This window comes from Dendropsophus ebraccatus, chromosome 1 (genome assembly GCF_027789765.1).
Source record: "Dendropsophus ebraccatus isolate aDenEbr1 chromosome 1, aDenEbr1.pat, whole genome shotgun sequence".
NCBI classification, from domain to species: domain Eukaryota; kingdom Metazoa; phylum Chordata; class Amphibia; order Anura; family Hylidae; genus Dendropsophus; species Dendropsophus ebraccatus.
Window position 1 is genome coordinate 26,036,972 of NC_091454.1, and position 18,167 is coordinate 26,055,138.

Consider the following 18,167-nt stretch of genomic DNA (forward strand, 5'->3'; position numbering starts at 1 on the left):
TGTATACGCTCCAGCGGCCGGGGGGTTAACGGGGCGGACTGCTGACATACTCGCAGCGGGATGTGCATCCTGCTGTGAGTTTGTCTGCCCATAGGGTGTACTGGGCAGGGATCCGTAGCGGGTCTCACTGCGAATTTGCAGCGATAAACCCTCTGCGGATCCATTACGTGTGAACGGAGCCTTAAGAGACCAGGTAGATATAGATGACACATGGACCTTTGCAAATTTAGAGTGAGGCAACCACCCTAATGCCCCTTTAATGGTGTGCCAATTTCTATGGTGGATTATAATGCACTAGACATTATATGCCATGGCAATGACCATTCCTAGTAAAAAAAAAAAAAAAAAAAAATACCTCCATTCGCATCAATGAGCTGCAAAATCACACTCAAACTGAAGATAAAAGTGGTTCTGTTTCTGGAAGAAAGCAGCCATGTTTTTCTAAGCCCGGATAAACCCTAATGCTATATATGCTATGTATGTGAAGAAGATCATCTGGATATGGAAAAACGTTTTTTTTTTTATAAAACTTCATATAGTTCTACTATAAACCTTCATAATTCTACTTACCTTTTAATGTCTCTTCCTTAATGGACAATCTTTGGACAATTTATTTTTCACAGAACATAGTAACATACTTTGTACAGCAGGGGAAAAAAAATCCCTGAATCCATCTAAGTGATATGCCACCATAATGGTGGCTTTTGATGTACGGGTGTGCACAGAAGTCAAGTATATCTGGAAACCCAACATAAGGAATCTGCAACGTGAACAGACTACAGCTTCATCTTCTCACATTGATTATTCTAGTCGTCTTTTTTTTTTAACTTTAATACATAAGTTCCTAAAATAGAAGTTATGATTCATTAAAACTATTTATGAGGTGATGATTTATTGGTTTACTACAGCTTGTGTATGTGATTGATCTGGAGTAGTCACCTTTGCGAGATGAAAATATGCTGAGAGCAATATGTGACCTGTGTGATCTTTGTTGGTGTTAAGGGGATTATGGGACACGTCTTTAATAATAACAAAAGACAGACAAGGAGAGGCAATTTTCTTGTGTGTATGGAGGACCCCCGACGTCCCTGACAGATGAAGTCAGAGGAGACTATTGTTGGGCCTGTTGGATTTTAGCGGCTCAACTATTTCATTTTCCAGGTAATAAGCTGCTGCCAGAGCTGTCTGGCAGCGGCTCTACCCATGCACAAGGCATGACATGGTGGATAAGGTGAACAAGAGAGATAGGCATTAGCAAAATGAATGTTCGGTTGACAGCTATTGAAGGTCGGCCGTAAAGTATTGCTGCAATGACCAAGATGGAAACAACACTGACCCTGGCCATTTAAAGTGTTCCTGTCATTTATCTAAACTTTTGGCACGTCCATCTTCCGACGCTTAATATGTTACCAGCCAGGGAGTGGGGAGAGCTGCTACACTTTACTTACTTATACATAGAAATTGTAGAGAGTCTCAGAATTACCACAAAGTGCAATGTGGAAGGTCAAAGCACTTTAACCTCTTAGATGCCAATAGTAACTGTGACACCTAAGGGGTAAGACAAAAGGACTGTCAACCAGTGAATCAAGGGGTGGATTAAGTATCAGCAGAATCAGGCCGATTTGGGCAGATATCGTTCCATGTAATAAAGACATTGATTAACCGAGGAGCTGATCATCGACTGATTGTTGTCTTTCAACATTTTGAAAATTCATCATCCACTGACCGTGCATTGCTATGTGTAATAGTGATGCGCAGCCGACAGCTGATAACGGTGTAAAAAAAAGTAATGTTTATACTTACCTGTCCAGGCTCCCCCGGTGTTCTGCTGCCTTTTCCCCACATTTCCTACTCGTTGCCGTCGCTGCTAAAGTTTCTGAAGCCTTCTCTGAAATGATACGTCACTCAGCCAATCACTAACTGTGGTTCTGTCCTGTCTCGTCCAGTGATTGACAGTGGCCTTTCACTTCAGAGGCTTTAGCGGCAGCTGCAGTGAGCAGGGAAAAGGCAGCAGGGGGATCCTAGACAGGTAAGAATAATTTTATTTGTTATATAAAGCAAGGGCTGCACTAATGATCTCTGCTTGTGCAGACCTTGTCGAACAATTCTTGAGCAGTATAATAAGCAATATTAAGCAAGTGCAGATCGATTATCAGGCGCAACAATATGGCCCTTAAATGTTGTGAGAGCATAGCTATGCACTGCAGTATTCAGTGTGCAGTAGTCAGTATGCAGTAGTCAGTATGCAGTATTCAGTATGCAGTAGTCAGTATGCAGTATTCAGTATGCAGTATTCAGTATGCAGTAGTCAGTATGCAGTAGTCAGTATGCTGTATTCAGTATGCAGTAGTCAGTATGCTGTATTCAGTATGCAGTAGTCAGTATGCAGTATTTAGTATGCAGTATTCAGTGTGCAGTAGTCAGTATGCAGTATTCAGTATGCAGTAGTCAGTATGCTGTATTCAGTATGCAGTAGTCAGTATGCTGTATTCAGTATGCAGTATTCAGTATGCAGTAGTCAGTATGCTGTATTCAGTATGCAGTAGTCAGTATGCTGTATTCAGTATGCAGTAGTCAGTATGCTGTATTCAGTATGCAGTATTCAGTATGCAGTAGTCAGTATGCTGTATTCAGTATGCAGTAGTCAGTATGCTGTATTCAGTATGCAGTAGTCAGTATGCAGTATTTAGTATGCAGTATTCAGTATGCAGTAGTCAGTATGCAGTATTCAGTATGCAGTAGTCAGTATGCTGTATTCAGTATGCAGTAGTCAGTATGCTGTATTCAGTATGCAGTAGTCAGTATGCAGTATGCAGTATTCAGTATGCAGTATTCAGTATGCAGTATTCAGTATGCAGTAGTCAGTATGCAGTATTCAGTAGTCAGTATGCAGTAGTCAGTATGCAGTATTCAGTATGCAGTAGTCAAGTTTCTAAGTGGATGGTGTAAATAAAAAATCATTGCTGGAATTGCTGTTTTGTTTTTTTTCTCCTCCAAAAATAAAATAAAAAAGTAAAAAGTGATCAAAAAGTTACATGATATAAATAAAATTGAGTAAAATAAACATAAAAAATATATATATTTTATATCACTGTAATCATATTGACCTGATATGTATGCCACAAAGTGAACAATGCAACATTTTACATAGCCCAAAAGTTATAAATACCCCAAATTGGTACAGTAGCATCAAAAAAGATAACGTGCCGACAAATACAAGCCTTCATACATATCAATAGAAATGATGGAAAGATAAAAAATTAAAAAAATCTTTAAGACTCTAAAGAGCTGCGGCCTTAATGGGTTAAAGAGAAAATGGTAATTCCTGATGTAATGACGAGGATTCGAGCTATTCCGTTGTAAATAACTGCAGTTTACTGTGGTATATAATGGCTGCACTCACATTTGCATATTCCTAAGTACGTCTCCTGGGTTTATGTGTTTTCCCATATTGATCTGGATTTATGAGGGCATTACTTGTTACACATGGCCATTCACCTGAGGACGACTTGTGCCTATGAGTGTATTCTTTTTCATCCATGATTTTTGAGAGAAATTAGAAACGAATGGTTTCTTAATACACCCTCCTTCTCATGAGATATGTGAGGTGAAACATTGTCTAAAAATTTAGGAAATAGTCAAATGGGCGGGAACTTAATTTTAATAATGGGAGTGGCTATTAGGTGATGGGTGTGATTATACATTCATGGGTGTAAATGGTTTAGATTTAGAGGCATGTATGCCCAATACATACCACCTGACTGTACAATTTCACCCATCAACAGATATTTACTCCATTTTTTAAAATAAAGCTTATACCCATCTGACAATTCCCTGGAATGGAACAGCATATCAAAAAACTGTAAAAAAAAAAAAAAAAAAAAAAGAGTGTAATCAGGGCATCCAAACCTACTAGTCAATGTACAAAAACTTTCATTTTTAAAGGCAGTGAATCAACTGGTGTCAGAAAGTTATATAGATTTGTAATTTACTTCTATATAAAAGTCTCAAGTCTTCCATTACTTATCAGCTGCTGTATTTCCTGCAGGAAGTGGTGTATTCTTTCCAGTCAAACACAGTGCTCTCTGCTGCCACCTCTGTCCATGTCAGGAACTGTGCAGATCAGTAGCAAACCCCCATAGAAAATCTTTCCTGCTCTGGACAGTTCCTGTCACGGCCAAAGGTGGCAGCAGAAAGCACTGTGTCAGACTGGAAAGAATACACCACTGAAAAATCAGGCCCTTCAGCAGCCAGGGAAAAGATGGAGAAGATGGGAGAAATGCATGATGGTAACTGTAGTTTGCTACTCCTACCAGTTCTGCCTTGTTATGCATATAGGGAGCTACATGTGACAAAAAAAATAATGCATTGTCCAACTGTCCCAATTTTTAATGGACAGTCCCAGCAAAATAATCACTGCCAGCTCTGGCACTAGGTCCCCATTGGTTTAACCATAAGCACCTCTAATGAGTGCTTATAGTTAGGGCCCTATTCCACCGGACGATTATCGTTTGCATAATCGTTAACGATTAACGATCTCAAACGACCGCTATTGCGAAAGACCTGAAATCGTTCACTCATTTCCATGGAACGATAATCGTTACTTATGATCGTAATTGCGATCGTTATTTCTTCGCTATTTATTCGCTATTGCGTTCGTATCTATTGCAAACGACCGAACGATGTCTTATTCAAACGTTTTGCGAACGGGCAACGATAAAAATAGGTCCAGGTCTTATAAAGCGATCAACGATTTTTTGTTCGGTCGTTAATCGTTAACTGCATTTCAAACGAACGATAATCATTTAGATTCGAACGATTTAACGATAATCTGAACGATAATCGTCCGTTGGAATAGGGCCCTTAGAAAGGTTGTAAGGAAAAATGAACTATCAACAGTAGGGGAAAAGTATGAGATCACGGGGGGTCTGACTTCCGTGCCCCGCGTCGATCTGCCATACTGACAGCTCTATTCAAAACAAAGAAACCAGGGGGGAATACAGAGATCCATTGGCTTTCCTCTCTAAAGGTACCTCTTGTGGCTGCAGACAGTAGTATAGTACTATAGTGTGTAATATGCTTGGGGTTTCATGCTGGGATCTGTAGTGCTCCCTATGTATTGTACTAACTGTGCAGTCCATACAATGAGGACAATATAGGGAGAATTCTGAAAAAAGATAACACTGGTTAAAAGCCACACCCACAGCAGACCACACCCCACAAACTACACCCAAAACAGGCCACACCCCACAAGCTACACCCACACCCCCAGTTCTTGTCTTGGACAGAGGTGGCAGCAGAGAGCACTGTGTCAGACTGAAAAGAAAACATGATTTCCTGCAGGACATACAGCAGCTGATAAGTACTGAAAGACTTAGGATTTTTAAATAGAAGCAAATTACAAATCTATATAACTTTCTGAAACCAGTTGCTTGGAAAGGAAAAGATTTTTGCTGGATAACCCCTTTAATTGTTTCAAATGGAAATATATATATACAGTATAGCAGAAAGAGATTATCAGAAACACTTTAAATAGCAATGATATATAGATAGATAGAGCCTCTGTATACAAATGTACCCAGTGACATCGTACAACAAGTCGCAGAAAAGGTTAATTGGAATTATTAACTAGTGAAAGGTGTATAACGCATAGGACAGGTGTGATTAGAGAGTAGATAGAGAAAACACGACAAGAGGTCAAAGAACAAGGCCAAGCCCTTGTAAAATCTTTGGATTCTGACCAGCATCCCAGAATCTGGTCTAATCTGTGTTTATGGCTCACAGAGACTGAATATCCCACTGCCATAAACTTGAAACATTCCGAGATATCATTAGGAGCAGCTGGCAGAGGGGAGAACAGGCGACAGGTAAGCGGTGAGGGACTAAGGTTGGAAGGTCAATGCCCTAACGAAGAAAAAAAATTAATAATTCACACGCTGGAAAAGCGTCAAACAAGACACTCATTCATGTGAAATTATTTATGTGCTGCATATAAAACTCTTGGCAAAGTTGGATTATCCTTACCCTTCTGCATGAAGTAAGCATCTTATAGGCACGGTCATTTCAGCAAACTTCAGCAGCCTAGATTAGTAGTGCAAGTGAATGTAAGAAACTCTGTAATATATCTTATTAGACAAAAATGCTTATTTTTTTCCTACTATAAAGCATCCCATTTTAGATTTTAAAGCATACAAAATTCAAGGTGGCCAAGTTTCATGGAGTTACGCCCATCCCTATAACAGAAGTGATTAGAGATAAGTGAATTTACAGTAAGTTTAGGTTCGCAAGGCCTAAATACTTCACATTTGACTGTATTCATACTTTATAGCCAGCCTTAGGGCTGCATCCACCCTCTCCAGCCACTGGGAAATCAAATGCCAAACATTCAGGGTTTCTCAAAAAAAAAAAAATGTTTTATTAACGGAGAATTTTATTTATTAAAGTATTGTATTGCCGCCCAAAAGTTATACAAATCCCCAATATACACTTATTACGCAAAATGCTTATAAAGTGCTTTTTTCCCTGCACTTACTACTGCATCAAGGCTTCACTTTCTGGATAACATGGTGATGTCACTTCCTGAATAAAATGGTGATGTCACTTCCTGGATAAAATGGTGATGTCACTTCCTGGATAAAATGGTGATGTCACTTCCTGGATAAAATGGTGATGTCAAGACCCGACTCCCAGAGCTGTACGGGCTGTGGCTGCTGGAGAGGATGATGGCAGAGGGACACTGAGGGACATAGGGCACTGGAGGGACACTGAGCATCCCTCTGCCATCATCCTCTCCAGCAGCCACAGCCCACAAAGTTCTGGGAGTCGGGGCGTGACATCACCATGTTATCCAGGAAGTGAAGCCTTGATGCAGTAGTAAGTGCAGGGAAAAAAGCAATTTATAAGAATTTCTAGTAATAAGTGTATATTGGCAATGTGTATAACTTTTGGGGGGCAACAGAATAGTTTAATAAAAATTACTCAGATGTTCTATTGATTCTTAGGATTTTTGTTTCGTGCATAGAGATGAGCACAATGCGAGTATGCGAGAACCTGAGCATGCGGCATTTTATTACCGTTGGCAGAAGAAGTTGGATGCAGCCCTTGGGCCTCCTGAAAAACATGGATACAGCCTATGGCCTATGACTATACCCATGTTTTCGAGGCAGCCTTAGGGCCAGTTCACACAGAGTAAACTGGTGGAATTCCGAGGCAGAGAGAATGGACATGTCAATTCTTCTGAGTGGAAATAGGAGGCGGGCAAGCCTCCCATAGACTGCCCATATGACACAGAGGCTCGCAGGAATTCCGCCAGTTTTACACAGTGCATGCATCCGACTTCTTCAGCCAATGGTATCAAATGCAGAATGCTCTGGTTTGGATGTACCCAAACATGCTTCAGTTGGTCTCATTTTTAGTTGGTAGTTTTAGATAGAATTATGGCCCATGAGTTGGGACTTTAGGCATGAGCTGCGCTAGAAACCCCCACAAGTAACCCTGCAGAGTACCCTGAAGCAGTGCCAGATTCAGAGACTGCTACTGGACTGGGTTAGAGTGTCTTCCTCAGGCCATTAGAAGTTCCAACAAGCCATGAAGTGCTCCTGCCCTTACCAGAAGACCACCATTATAGAAGAACCAGTGCTGGAACGGGAGCAAGTACAAGGTATCAACCTAAAGGTAGCACCTGGAATGCTAGCTCCTTATCTGATAACCTAGCGGAAACTAGTCAGTGGTCCCACTGGTGAGGAGATGTAATGTATATTCAACTGGTCCCAGCAAGTGGCAGAGATTTGTAATTTACTTGTATTAAAAAATATCCAGTCTTCCAGTACTTATCAGCTGCTGTATTTCCTGCAGGAAGTGGTATTCTTTCTGAAGTCTGGAGAGCAGGAGAGGTTTTCTATGGGGATTTGCTACTTTTTTGGACAGTTCCTGACATGGACAGAGGTTGCAGCACAGAACACTGTGTCAGACTGGAGATAATACATCACTTCCTGCGGGACATACAGCAGCTGATACCTACTGGAAGTAAATTAAATAGAAGTAAATTAAAAATCTGCGGGCACTTGATTTGAAAGAATTTTGTGACCTACCCCTTTAAATAAATACAAGCTGCCCGCCCATCTTCCCTCAATTGATTGGGTCTTGTAAAGACCATCAACCACATCAACCAACATTTGTGGCCCTAATATTGACAAAAAACAAAACAAAATTGGAGGCATCCTCTGCGAAGACAGAACTGATGAAGGACATAAGAAAAAAAAAAGTTGCTGCTGGTACAATACATTGGTTGTTTAAACAGGCAGAGAGGGCATAGGTCATCTCCTATGTATGATCTTCGCTAGGTGTGGACTGCAGCAGGTGCTACTGGGAAAAGGCAATAAATACGAGACCTCTATACTTCACCTTCCATCTCATACATAAACAGATGATGTCTGGGGGTTGGGGAGTGCTGACTCTGCCCTCCGCACAAGGGATACATGTGACACTGAGTCGACACTTCTGTAGGATCTAGGCCAGGTCTATGAAGCGCACTCTGCTTTACCAAGAAGATACGTAAACCTGATATCTTCCCCGTTTTTGGCGTCACGCTGAATTCCACAGACGCGATTGGACCCGGCCTATCGATAAATTATTAAATTCCACATCATAAACATGTATTACTGTCCTAATCCGACACATGTAGAGATAGGAAGACAGACGTCAGAGATAAACGTACAGATACAAGGTTGGTGACTATCCGTGACGAAATCTTTATACCTGGGAATATGAAAACACTGCGGAGCCACAAATATCAGGGTCATTGGAGCCATATAGGTTTGGTATTAACAGCAGCACTGTTTACATAGATGTTTGCCTCTGTTCCTATAGTAATTCAGCAGATGTCCGTTTTTTGGAAGTAATGTGTAATTAAAGGGTAGGGACGGTTCTAATATGCTCTCTTTATTTTTTATTATATTACTGTTCTCAATGATAGATTATCAAAGATCCTTTGGCTGACAGGCAGCTATAAGGTGTACAGACCCCTATAATGAGTACAGGCCTCTATGAGGTGTACAGACCCCTATAAAGGAGTACAGGTCTCTATAAGATGTACAGACCTCTATAAGGTGTACAGACCCCTATAATGAGTACAGGCCTCTTTGAGGTGTACAGACACCTATAATGAGTACAGGCCTCTATAAGGTATACAGAACTCTATAAGAAGTACAGGCCTCTATAAGGTGTACAGACCTCTATAAGATGTACAGGCCTCTGTAAGGTGTATAGGCCACTATAAGGTGTACAGGCCTCTATAAGGATTATAGGCCCCGCTACGGTGTACAGGCCACTATAAAGTGTACAGGCCACAATAAGGAGTACAGGCCTCTATGAGGTGTCCAGGCCCCTATAAGAAGTACAGGCCTCTATAAGGTGTACAGGCCGCTATGAGGTGTACAGGCCCCTATAAGGAGTTCAGTCCTCTATAAGGTGTACAGGCCTCTATAAGGTTTACAGGCTTCTATAAGGATTATAGTCCCCTATAAGGAGTACAGGCCTCTATGAGGTGTACAGGCCTTTATAAGGTAAGTGTACAGGCCTCTATAAGGATTATAGGCCCCTATACGGTGTACAGGCCACTATAAAGTGTACAGGCCACAATAAGGAGTACAGGTCTCTATGAGGTGTACAGGCCGCTATGAGGTGTACAGGCCCCTATAAGGAGTACAGTCCTTTATAAGGTGTACAGGCCACTATGAGGTGTACAGGCCTCTATACGGTTTACAGGCCTCTATGAGGTGTACAGGCCTCTATAAGGTTTACAGGCCTCAATAAGGATTATAGGCCCCTATAAGGAGTACAGGCCTCTATGAGGTGTACAGGCCTCTATGAGGTAGGTGTACAGGCCTCTATAAGGAGTACAGGCCTCTATGAGGTGTACAGGCCTTTATGAGGTAGGTGTACAGGCCTCTATAAGGAGTACAGGCCTCTATGAGGTGTACAGGCCTTTATGAGGTAGGTGTACAGGCCTCTATAAGGAGTACAGGCATCTATAAGGTGTACAGGCCCCTAAAAGTTGGCCATACATTAGTAACTGTTAGCTGAAGGATTGTTCAGCTGACAGTTATCTCTCCTGGACTCCCCATACACATGAAGATTTGGCATGGCTGAGCATTTATGTGTTTCCAATGAGAAAGAGAGGGGTAAGCCACAGCCAGGGGTCAGGCAGTGAAAAGTCTTGGAGGCCTATGGGAACTTTTGGACTAGAAAGTCCAAGAGTGTTCCAGATTTATTACAGTGGCTTTGGCTTATCCTTAAAGGTGTACTCCAGAGAAAATCTTTTTCTTTCAAATCAACTGGTTTCAGAAAGTTATATAGATTTGTAATTTACTTCTATTTAAAAATCTTAAAGGACAACTCCCGCGGGACCCCAAAAAAAAAAAAAACACAGACACACACAGACACCATACTCACCATCTCTCCGGTGACGATCGCCACTCGATTCGCCCGCCGTCCGCCTCTCCGTCGCCGCCTTCCGCCATCCAGCGATGTCTCCAACTTCCGGGTCCAGGGGATGGAAAAGGCTGCCAGTGCGCTTGCGCACCGGCAGCCTTTTCATTGGCTGGAGCGCATCACATGGCTTCCAGCAAGCTCAGCCAATCAGGGCTGAGCAAGCTGGAAGCCATGTGATGCGCTCCAGCCAATGAAAAGGCTGCTGGTGCGCATGTGCACCAGCAGCCTTTTCATCCCCATTCACTTTGCATGAAGACGCCGAGGAGGAAGAAGACCCGGACCGCCCCTCGGCTCTGACGTCGTCGTCACCAGATGCCGCCCCGGAGGAGAGGACCGTGACGATCGTAATAGGTAATGTATACATTCCTTAACTTCCGGGGTGGGGGGTCGGGGGTCCGAAAGTGGGGGAAGGGGGCCAGGCCGGGTATTTAACCACATTACAAAGTTATATAACTTTGTAATGTGTGTTAAATGAGCAAAAAAAATTTTTTGTGGGAGTTGTCCTTTAAGTCTTCCCATATCTACGAGCTGCTTTATGTCCTGCCGGAAGTGGTGTATTCTTTCCGGTCTGACCCAGCGTAATCTGCTGCCACCTCGGTCCATGTCAGGAACTGTCCAGAGCTGCAGCAAATTCCCATAGACAGCCTTTCTTGCTGGCCAGACGATGTGCAGCTCTACACCTGGCGGTAGCGGACAATGGCTATGGCGGCAGGTGACGGGCCTCTTGATGCCTTGCCGACACATTTACAAGTGACGGCCACAGAAGGTAACATAGGATTGGCGGCAGGTGATGGTCTTCATGTCCTGCATGCAGCTGCTCTGCAACGGATGGTGAAGGTAGGGGACAATGGCAGCGGGCTAAAAAGAATCACAGCTGCATGCCTTGGTATTCTGTTCGGGGGGCATGCTTCTAAACATAAAATTTGCTAGGTCTTACTTTCAGGCCTTATATTTAGCAATTAAGCAAAACCTCTACTAGGTCTTATTTTCAGGGGATGTCTTTTAGGGGAAACGGGATATATTATATTAGGAAAGATGTGCTATTCCTCTCCATTTGACATGTGCTGTATACATCCTCAGCACATGCTCTATGTTTACATGCAGCAGTAAGACTTTACCAGCAGATGGCGTCCTCCAGCAGGTCTCCATCTGTCAGTTGCTGTTTCATTCAGAAGGTGTTAGAGACTCTTATTCACAACTTCTTTAATTAGACTTTTTATGCAAATCTCCAAGTGGTAGGAAGTAGATAAAACAGGAGACGATGAACTAGTCTATAATGATAAGGGATAGAGAGATATGGGAAGCCATAAACACAAGTGTAACCAATGCAAGGGAAATCATAAGATTGTTATAGTTCTTGGCTTCAGAAAGGTATATTAGAGGAATATGGAGACCTGGCTACATTGGGGTCCTTTTAACTTTCATCTTCACTACAGTTGTTATTATCGTTAGGCCTATTATTGCTGAAAATTCACTCTTTTCTAATCTAAAACATAGATATTTGTGGTACTTGTAGTTCCATACTAGTCAGTGTAAACCAGATCCTGAGAGTGGTTTCTTTTTCTCTTCTCCTCCATCTGGCGTACAACACCATGACAACTTATTGACTTTAATGGGAAAGTTGAATTCCACAAGATTCAGATGCATTATGGCTTTGCAGCTGCGTAATTGCTATGGAAATCCTGAGCAGCGTGTGGTCATACCCTTATTGTTCCTGACTACAGGGGATATTGCTGCTTAGAATTGACAGTATTGTAGCTGGCAATATGGGGTTAAAGTGAATGTACCACTTCCCTTATTAAAAAAAATATTTTTACACAACCTGATCGGCGCCGGCACTCGTGCACTGGAACACTTGCCACACCGGCACCAGCATTTGAAGGTTTAGCACAAGGTGTGGGTGCAGGTGTGGTGACAAAAATAGGACAGAGTCCAGCACTTAACCAGAGGTGACTATTATTTGCAAACTTCAGTGCAACATAGGTTTTAGTACTCAGAACTTGACAGGTGCAGGTGACTTTAGTGCCTTTACAAATGGGCGTAGCAGACTTCCTAAGACCTCCCAGGATAGCCGTGCGAAACCAGTAAGATACTTCGGCTTGCTGCACTTTGTCTAACTGAGGATCTGTCCTGTACCTTTTTTAGACTGTCCTGACAACTGAAGAAGGATCCCTGGCGTGGAAAAGGTGGTCCCTAGAGGACGGTTATCCCTCCTGTGGGTTTAGCAGTGCATCTCCAAGAATGTCTCTTCCATAAGAAAATCTGGCTCAGTCTCTGACAAGGGCCCTGGGCCGGGCCCGGCTTCCACTGCAGCTGGAACTCTCTCTTTTCTGTCTCTCTTCTTACCATCCATTAACTAATATAGGAGTGACCGGGTCTAACCTACACATGGTGGAGATGTGTAAAGAGAAAGGAGAAAGAAGTGTAGTTGGTCAAGAACTGTGTGAAGCACCTGCACCTGTGAGTGGTTATAAACTGCACAAACAATACAACAATTAACCCTTGTTCTTCAGCTGTGCTCTAACAGTATAGTTTAGGGGAAGTGAGACACTAAGTAGTGAAAATACAAAAAGCCAGCTTCTTCCCCTTGTGTGACACCTGACAGAGTTACCTTTACCCGGGTGACATAAAATTTAGTGGCTCACCATACCGGGACATTACATAAAGAGGGTTAATTGGTGCACTGGAGGCAGGGCCCAGCACCCCCAGTGTACCAATAGCTCCTGCCCTGGGTGACACGCGGCCATATATAATTGCTGGCAATATATAGACATAAGTAATACATGGCAGGGGAGGTATTATGGCTGCCTATTGGCCTTCTCGCGGTATATCAGTAATCTGGCAAAATTGGATACTGACCAATGTGTTGCTGGTTTTAATGAGCCAAATGTAATCTAATGCAGATGTGTATGTATGTTCCATTTACAAAATGTAACTTTTTTGTGCAGGATCTGCAGCGACTCAAGGGGGCCAGATATCATTTGGCTAGGCAAAGTAGTATGTACTGCTGAGGCACTTGGCCAGGAGTAGTATGTTGCCCACCCCTGGATACACTGACACTATATATATATATATATATATATATATATATATTTGGTTCCTTGGTTTAAGAGTAACTTGGTTTAAGAGAGTTTTGCAAGAGGAGCTCACAGTTTTCCCAAACTTTAAATGTAAAATTGTAATAATTGGTTTAGGAGTGGACTTGGAGTACAAGCACGGTCCTGGAACTAATTATGCTCATAATCCAAGACATATATATATATATATTGTAGGGATCTTCCCAAGGGGATGGTGTGTTTGGACACAGTTCAGCAGCAGACTTGGACTTATAAAAACAGCTTGATGTTTATTTGTATCATAAACAGTCCTTCACAACAGAAATATAGCAACACCGTGCTTTTAAGAACAGAACAAAACAAAAAACGTCCTGCCCGTCTGGGCACTTATTAACATACCGATCACCTATCTGGCACTTCGATAACCAGCATTGCAGGGTGTGAATAGGCCCCAGCAGCGGCTGTATTCCCAGCTCTCAGCAAACACACCACCCAGGCTGTTCACTCCTGGCTGAGAGCTAAACCTATACACTCTGCAGGGCTTTTACCCTTTTGCAGGCTCATCAGAGGACACCTGATGAGAACACCCAAACTGGATGGGCAAGTCCCACTACCAAACCTACCTGCCATTCCATGTAAATCCAGGCTCGGTAAAAATAAATAACAATCTCAGCAGCATAACACTGCTGAGTAACAGGTTCCTCCTGGACTCACCATCTCACCGTGGGTATCAACCTCAGTGAGATGTACACCCCCTCGACCACTTCTCCCGTGACACGTCTACAATATATATATATATTACAGTCTTGTTTGAACAATAGATAGTCTAGTCACATTTGAGGTATCTTAAGCAGACAATGAATACTTGTAGTTTTCACTTGTATGGATCACAGCTGGTACTCTGGCAAATAAGCAAAAGACTTTTGGCGCAATCAACCTTGGCACTGAGAAGAACATAAATAAGCGTTGAAGTCTCTGAATACAGAATATACTGAAGATACGTGATGGTGACTTGAGTTAGGTTTAGCAGTGGTGACTTAGGATAACCTTTTTAGTTCAGCTGTGGTGACAGGTGAGCAGTACTGGGCTTATGGCTGGCTCAGGGTAGTGGGCCCCTGTCTAGATCCGAGGATTCTCAGTGGTGGGGGCTTTAGAGAAGAGTTACCTACACCAACGGGTATAAACTTTCTCCTAATGCTGTCTATGGGCACAGAGTAACACAGATCCAGGGATGTAGGCCCCACCTGGCTAATTGCAGTTATCTTAACTAATGACTTGTACCTGGAGTGATCATGGGGATGAAAGAACAGTAGCCGCCCAGTGTAGACAGGTTAGTCCCTTGATCCCCTTTACCACAGCCTCACCACCTTTAGGCACTAGCCGGACATGGCTAGGAAGACAAGACTTATACTAAGAAAAGTAATCTTTTGAGCAAAGTCCTGCAAATAGGTCCTGGCCTCAGACAAGGGCCTGAAAGAATTTCTGCAGGAGGAACTCTGGATATAGTCTCTCTATAACACCGTGACTAGAATCTGCCTCAACTAGTCCCACCCCCACTATATATATACACTGGCTCTTCAGGGTGGGGAGCTGATTGGGCAAAGGGAACTAGGATAACCCTCTGTTATAGGGTAGAGACCTCTGAGGTAGCTAGCCCAGGGATTGGTTTAAGCATAGAAATCAGCAGACAGTGGCATGAGATACATATAATCAATACAGACAGCAGTTAACCCTTAGTACAGTTTCTCCTTCAGCTGTGCAATCTAAAGTGCAAGTCACAGTGACACCTGGTGGTGGGAGCAGCATAATACAGTCTGAGAGCACATACACAAACAGTACCGACCTATACTTGCAGAAATAAAGTAGTGGATTCTTTCTCTCGAACACTCCAGACCCACCATAGGAACAGGATACATTTTATACAGATAGAAGTGGGGAGTGATAAGGGCCGTATTAGACAGCTCGATGCCTCCTGTAAGTGAGCACCAATCTGCTCGATCGGCACTTAGTTACTAAGTCTATTACACGCTCAATAATCGATTAGCAATGTCTGTGCAGCCCTTGCCCTTAAACTGTATACAATACCTCGCCATGGTTCCTAGTTTTCTTCTTTCCTCTGCTTGCTTCCTGAAGCCGCCGCTGTAGCTTCAGAGTGGGTCTCTGAACTGACAGGCCAGTGATTGGCTGAGCGGCCTGTCAGTTCAGAGACCCGCTCTGAAGCTACAGCTGTGGCTCTGGGAAGCGAGCAGAGGAAAGAAAAACACCAGGTAGCATGGAGAGGTTATTTATACAGTTTATTATTTTCTTTCACACAGTCATTAGCCATCAGCTGCACATCGCCATTACGTATAGTGAAGTGCGGCCGCTGGCCGATGATTTTGAATCAAGACAAAAAGCCATGATCAGCCGATGATCGTTGTCTCTATTACACAGAGCGATAATTGCCTGAATCGGCCCTAAGTGTAAGGGTGCCTTTACACAAAAAAGATTAATCTGACTGATTTTTGAAGCCAAAGCCAGGAATGGATTTGAAAAGAGGAGAAATCTCAGTCTTTCCTTTATGACCTGTTCTCTGTTTATAGTCTGTTCCTGGCTTTGGCTTCAAAAACCTGTTGGATAAATCTCTCTGTGTAAAGGTCCCCTTAGGCTGGTTTTCCACTTTGTGTTTATGTTTAAAACACAATGTGGGAGCACAGGCTTTCAACACTTTGTGGATGATCTTTCCTGTTGCATTAGCTACTGCGGGTAGCGTAACCTCTGCCGTACTGCAGGCAGTTCACAGCCACATGTGGCAGCCACAGCCGCTAGTACTAGTGACCTTCATTTATTAATGTTTTTCTTTACCCTCTGTCTCTTTTTGTTTTTTTAGATACCCGTATTCTGAGGACTATGTCGCATTTAGTGGACTACGTCATTGGCCTGCATATTTTTTATTTTTAATAAAATGGTCAACAAGGCGTATGAGGTGTATTTATGGTGTTTGTTTTTTTACACACTTTACAAGCTCAGTAGTGGAATCTGTCTGATAGATGGCATCCACTACTATGGTGCTTAATGTTAACCTGTAAAATGTCTAACATTAACCCCTGCATTATTACACCAGTACCCACTGCTACATGGGTACCAAGAAGAGCCGGGTACCAGCAGTGCTGGAGCATTAAAAAATGGCACTCCTGATCTGGAGTGATAGCAGGCTAGTATTATTAGGTTGGGAATTAGTTATTGGTAAATCACTAGTATTACTCTTCCCTGTTGCGACTACAGCATGCACTTGTTAACTGCAGGTGGAACCTAGACTTGAAAGTTCAGGCCCTGCCTGTAGTTCACATGCGCACACACTAACCGCAGCTGCAGGGAAGAGCACCAAGGTGCTAAAAGGTTGTGTTCCCACATTGCATTTCTTATGTAAACACAGCCACACTCATCCCTCCACACTACTTTCTGTATTGCCTGGCATCTTCCTCTGCACTGCAGCCTCTAGGGAGCATGTGATGGTCACTAGAGACTGCAGTGCAGCTGAAGATGCAAGGACACAGACAAGGGCATTGAGGGGTAAGTGTTAAGTCTCCGCTGAGGAGCAGAACTCTCATAATTTTGACAGGTGTTCTGCTCCTCTACAGTAATCTGCTATCTGTCTAGTCACTTCTTTCTGTCTGTCCCTTAGAGAGCTGTTCATCCTTACCTAAACCCTTCCTTGCTGGGCCAGAGCAGTAACTAGCAAAATATTTACAAAATGTTACTTAAGCCCCTATTACACGGGATGTTGTCAGCCCTCGTCTGCTCCTCGTTCCCTGCTCGCTGCCGATGCTGTTACATGCGTCGATAGCGATCAGGTGAGAGCCGGGGGGGGGGGGGGGCGGTCACACGGGTGATTGCTAGATCGTCCGGGCAGCTCATAGAGCTGCTTGCTGCTGCGGCTCCTATTCCACGGAGCGACTGCAGCAGATCGTTGCTATATTAGCCGTTTGTCTTTCAACACGTTGAAAGACAAAGACAGCAACGATCAGCCAACATCGTCTTCTATTACACAGATGATTATCGGCCGATAATCGTTTTGTGTAATTGGGCCTTTAGTGTCTAGCTGTCGGGTCCCTAAAGTATTAACTTTCTAAGAGACTGGGCTGGGCTGGGGGGGAGGGTGGAAGGGGTAAGTCAATAGACAGTTATCTGAGAGGAAGGGTCTGTATCATGCGGGGGGTCCCTATAATGGGTTTAATGGAACGATAATCGTTACTTATGATCGCATTTGCAATTGTTTTTTCTTCGCTATTTCTTCGCTATTGCATTTGTATCTACTGCGAACGACCGAACGATTTGCGGACGTTTTGCAAACGGGCAATGATAAAAATAGGTCCAGGTCTTAAAAAGCGATCAACGATTTCTCGTTCGCTCGTTGATCGTTAACTGCATTTCAACCGAACGATTATCGTTTAGATTCGAATGATTTAACGTGGAATAGGGCCCTTACTTGCTTTGCCTGACCCCCTTGTGTAGCTCATCATGGTCCCTTGGGAAAGCCACCACCCACACAAGGACCACTATTGTAAGCAATCTGATACCCACAAACTGTATACTAACAGACCAACATTCAGGATAAAGTATACGGGGCTCCTCCGACAC

The 18,167-nt window shown here is 43.2% G+C and overlaps 1 long non-coding RNA gene across 1 annotated transcript; it reads left to right on the forward strand.

Moving 5' to 3' along the window:
- The first annotated feature begins 5,780 nt into the window (after nt 1–5,780).
- Nucleotides 5,781–16,498, forward strand: LOC138772961 (uncharacterized). The gene is made up of 3 exons (XR_011359855.1): nt 5,781–5,867; nt 12,637–12,951; nt 16,417–16,498. It is a non-coding gene; the product is annotated as an uncharacterized lncRNA (long non-coding RNA).
- The last annotated feature ends 1,669 nt before the right edge of the window (nt 16,499–18,167 follow it).